This window comes from Erithacus rubecula, assembly GCF_903797595.1.
Source record: "Erithacus rubecula genome assembly, chromosome: 20".
Classification (NCBI taxonomy): domain Eukaryota; kingdom Metazoa; phylum Chordata; class Aves; order Passeriformes; family Muscicapidae; genus Erithacus; species Erithacus rubecula.
Window position 1 is genome coordinate 8,163,826 of NC_136672.1, and position 5,253 is coordinate 8,169,078.

Below are 5,253 nucleotides of genomic sequence, written 5' to 3' on the forward strand. Positions count from 1 at the left end.
TACAGGGGAGGCGAGTGTGCGTCACTGGGGCATTAATGCTTTACCACGTGTGTCCAGGCAACTCAGATGAGGTGACTTTAAATGGTGAGAAGCTGGATTTCAGGGTGGAGGGATATGCATTTACCTCTGATTGACCTTCCTCTCTCTTGGATCAGGGTTTCTTACATGCACTTCTCACCTTTGGAAGAGAGAGCAGGATCATTAAGCATCCCTAGATTGCAGAGACTGTGCCACCTAACATCTGAGTTCCATCCAGCAAAGCTCAGAGTGTTTTCCAAAATCCTTGGAGATGAAAAGATGTTGCATGCAATTGACTCCCCCTTTGCAGTGGAAAAGGGACTACATGTAAATAAGAAACAGGCCAGCTATTGAGAGCTCCTTTCTGGTGGGAAATGAAATTAATCAGGAGTTGTCATTTCTGTATAATAGGGAGGAAAATCTAAAGCTCAAGGCAATTTCTTTGCAGTATCTCCTTATGTGGAGCAGAGCTGGGATCAGTGCCAGGAGGCCTGACACTGCCAGGCCAGTCTCTCTGAAAAGTGAAGACACCACTGGACCTTAGAATGATTCAGATTTTAAGAAACTGGTCCAACTCAAGGCCAATTTCCAAATTAGATGAAGTTGCTTGGAACCTTGCCCACTGGAAAGACAACTGTGGCTTTGGTGATGTCCAGACAAAGCCCTTCAATGAGGAAACGATGGGTGGTAGCAAACTCTGTTCCTGCAGTCCTAAAGCCAGCCTGGGATCCTCCTGTTGTGCCCAGTTCAGCTGTTGACTCTCCAGCTGCTCTGATGCCCCCGAGGGCTGTGTGCCATGGGGAGAGGAGCAGCTGGCTGCTCTCTGAATGTCTGAGTTTTCCCAAGATACTCATTGTCTGTCTGCAGCACCAGCCTCCACCCTACTTGCTCACTCAACCGTAGCTGATGTGTCTTTAATTAAAGAAGAGGAACAATTTGAGATTTCATTTTCTTTCCTCAACCAAATTTCCTATTTTCATCACAGTTTGTGAGGCCCCCTCACCTGACTTTTGCGTTGTAGTTTTGCTGTAGGACCTTTAGTTTGTGGTGTATCTCCTCTAATATAAGGAAAAAAACAGCTTGTTTTGGGCCAGGGAATTAAGATCCTGGGTCAGATGGCTGCTACGGTCATTAACATATTTACATTTTTGCTTAAGAGCCTGGTTGAGGATCAAGGGAGTTAAGGGTGATTGTCATTGAAATGCGGGGGAAACCTTGCATGAAATTGCCGTTAGTGTCCTATTGTGTGTGGGGACAAGGGGGGAGCAGCTTCCTCAGCCCTGGCAGAGCTGGGGACAGGCAGAAGGAGCTGCACTGAGGGAAGGCACCGTGGTGCTGCCCGTGGGGCTGAGCTGGGCTCAGCACAGCCCTGCTGCTGCTCCAGGCTCTGCCTGTCCTGGGTGAGACCCTGCCACAACTGGCCCCAAAGGAGATCGTCATGGAGAAATGCATGAGGAGGCTGGCAAAGGTCAGTTGTCTCTTTTATAATTGATGGAGCTGAGTGCTTTGAGTCTGCTGTCACGTTTTTGCACTGCTGCAGCATCACCTGGAGTGCTGTGTGCATTTTTGGGCATGACATTATGGAAAAGACAAGAAGCTGTTAGACAGTGTCCAAAGGAGGGCATGAGGATGATGCAGGGTCTTGAGGGGAATCCGTGTGAGGAAGGGCTGAGGTTGCTGGATTTCTTCAGCCTGGAAAAGAAGAGACTGAGCAGAGACCTCTTTGTGATCTTCAACATCCTCGTGAGGGGGCAGGTTTTGATCTCTTCACTCTTATGGCCAGTGGCAGGACTCAAGGAAGTGGCTAGAGCTGATCAGGGAGAGGTTCATGTTGGATATCTAAGGGTAACTGTGCACTGGAACAGGCTCCCCAGGGCTGTGCTCACAGCACCAAGATTGTCTGAGTTCAAGAAATGTTTGGACAACGCTCTTGAGCATATGATTTGGTTCTTGGGTTGTCCTGCATAGGGCCAGGAGCTGGATGGAGCATGAAGGACTTGATGGTCCTGATGGGTCCATTCCAACTCAGCACATTCTGTGATTCTGTGATTTGCCATGTGTAGAGACACAGAATGTGCAGAACCTCCTCAACCCCTTGATTTTTGTGGATAGCTGTTGATATCAGAAACAGGGTTTGAAGCAGTTTGAAGTATTGGTGTGGATTTTGAGTGGTGACAGATGAGATTTTTATATACTTTTTTTTTATAGTGAAATGTTATACAATTAAGAAATTGTTTAAACATAAATAAGAGGACTTCCTTACAGCTGGGGTTGACAGTAAAACATTCTGCTCCAGGTTGCAGGACTTGTCCTCTGGCCCTGCTCTGAGGTATTTGAGTTCAGATGTCAGTTGTTCATTGCTCATCTCTTATTCTCATGTTGTTCAGATCCACTGTTTTACTTCAAACTTATTTCTAATTATTATCATTAACATGGTGCAAAAAAAAAAAATATATATAATAACATGGAAGAGGAGGAGAGACTTGATAGCCAAATTACACTGCAGAAAACACCAGCTACCTTCTGCCACTGCTTTGATTTTTGTGGAGCAAGTAGCAAGACTTCAGTGAGCTGAAGGAGGAATGCTGGTGCCTGTTGGTGTGAGAAAGAAGCAGATTCACTTGGAACCACCAGACAGCTACAGCTTCAGCTGTGCCTTTGGAAACCAGCAGCCAGTAACAGCAGCATCCTGAGTGACATGATGTATCAGCTCCAGCAGCAGTGAGTCTGAAGTCATTAGTGTGTCCTTGTGGGCTGGTTTGAAGTTCTGAAGCAGTTGTGTAATTTCTGTTCTTGGTTACAAAATGCTTCTTTTTGGAAAGCTTTAAAGCAGAACAAAGTCTGAGAAAAGTGGTTTGTGATCTCAGCTGCTCTTTTGTTCTCTGGGGGCCTGTGTGCTTCAGCTCTGTATCTCATCTGCCCTTTGAAGGAATAGCCATGTTCCCTGGGGCTGCAGCCCTTGGTCTTTCCTACAAACTCCATGAGCACATGGCATGGGGAGAGTCCCACACTTTGGGTGCTGACCCTGACCCTCAAAGTAGAGAGGTACTTAAGCCCTGAAGGATCAAAGGGTTTTGTCCTAGACAAGCTAGGTTCTGATATTTTAAATATCAAGGTACAGTTAAAGTGGTGCACTTAAGTCAGATGTTGGTTAGGTCAAGTGTTTTTGGGAAACAGGGATGAACAGAGAAGTATCTATGGGGTTGTAGGTCTTAGACCTGTTCACTGAATGACTTTTCTCCCAGCTCCTACAAATTCCCCTTGAGAAAGGTCATTCCAGGTATTGTGCTAATAATACTTTATTTCCTGGTAATACTTTATTTTCTGGGACTGGGCACCACAAACAGGCTGGCCTGAGAGTCACAGCAAGAGCCAAAACTCATCAGAGCTGAGCCTGAGTGCAGCAGCCCTGACTTTTGGGGTTAGTTTTAGAGTTTGATCTGCTAACTCAAAGCATCAGAGTGGGCCAGAGTAGGGGAGCTAAACTTCTCTAGGGATTAATATTAAGCCTTTGTTTAACAGTAAACAGCTGATGAAATCCACCTTTGGCTCTGAGTGCCATCTGTCAGGGTGGGACATCCAGGCCACCTCACAAGGGCAGGACAACCTTTGCCAGAGAACAGGAGAGAGTGCCCAGCTCTGACTGTCCACGGGTCAATTGGTTTATCTTGATTTGTGTAATCCACTTGCCCCAGCAGCTTCTTCACAGAGGGACTGCTGTTTTGACCAAAGGCAGCCAGTCCTCCACCAGCAAGGAGCTGAGACCTCCCCTGCTCAGGCTGGACAGCTCCTCCTCAGCAAGAGCTGGGGAGAGCAGAGCACCAGGACAAGGATGCTCAGGCAGAGGAGATGGAGACAGGTCCTCACACACGGGCACTGCAGCCTCTAAACAAGCAGCCCATGCCTGAGGCTTGTCTGTTTTACAGCTATTCTGCTCACTGCAGATCTGTGCCAGCCCTGCTGCTGGCAAGCTGCATCCTCTGCCACATCCTCCTTTCCACCTCCTCCCTTGCCAAGGCAGCCTTTGCTCCACTGGGGCTGATCAAAGGCACGGCGCCTGTTCAACTTTTGTTCTCCATTAGAAAAGAGTGAGGGTTGTCAGGACCTTTTTGGCTCTGCCAAGGCCCTATTGTGTCCCAAATGTTCCATGAAAAGACTCCCTCCTGACCACCCTGCCCCCTGACAGCCATTCAATCCAGCAAACAAGCTTGATATCATTATCTACAAAAGGAGGCCAGCGAGCACCAGGGTCCTCACAGCCAAGTTTGGGAAATCAAAGACAAAATAACCCAGCAACAGAGAACTGGGAGAGATCAGACTGCAGCAGGGCTATTGCAGGCTGGTCTGGGAGCTTGCAGCCACTAGTTTTCCAAGCACAGCAGAAATGTGCTCGGCGTGGTGCCAGCACTGGCTTTGTCAGGGCTGAGGCTGTGCCTTGTGAGCTGGCAGTGCCTTAGAGGCCACTGGAACAGTCACAAGTTTGGACAGCCTTGTAAAGGTGTCTCTTTCCATCAGTGGCATTTCCAGATTATCCACTTAGGCTCAGGGAAAACAGTGATGGTTGTGGTCAGAGTGGGATCTGCTCCAGGTCTCACCTGGGACTTTCCTTCTAATGACTCTGGTTTGAGTTCTCAAAATGGCATGTGGCTGCCTTGTCACTTCTAGTTTGACATGGTGTTCATCTGCTTTGCTCCCTGTCCAAAGAGTTTCTTTCCCAACTGTCTTAAAATAGCTCTTCAGCAGTGAAAGCTCTTACTATAGTGAAGGCACCTCTAGAGGTTATCTGGAAAGGTGACTGTCAGAAACACTGAGCATGGAAAGGGCTTGAGGAGGGATGGCATATTCCTATGGTGCAATTGTGTAAGGAAATAGAGGAGTAAAACTGTTTTCAGTGCATTTTATATCACAAACCGCATCTCTGATTTGCTTGATGTTCCAGATAGAGAGACATAAAAAATACACGAGAAATGATGATGCAGAGGAAAGGAAGGTGGAGGGAGCTGATGTAGCTGAAGCTTGGGTGGAAATGGGATGGTGGTGTGGCTGATGGTGCCTGCACTCACCCCTCTCTGCAGCAGAGTGCATTCCAGTCCCTGGGTGATTGCAGGGCAGTGCCACCAAAGCTTAGAGCAGCCCCTGGTCCCTGTGGGTCTGCAGTGGGTGATGAATGCATAGGAGAACAGAGTTGTGTGGAACATGGGATTGTTAATTGTGTCCTCTCCCCTCCTCTCCCAG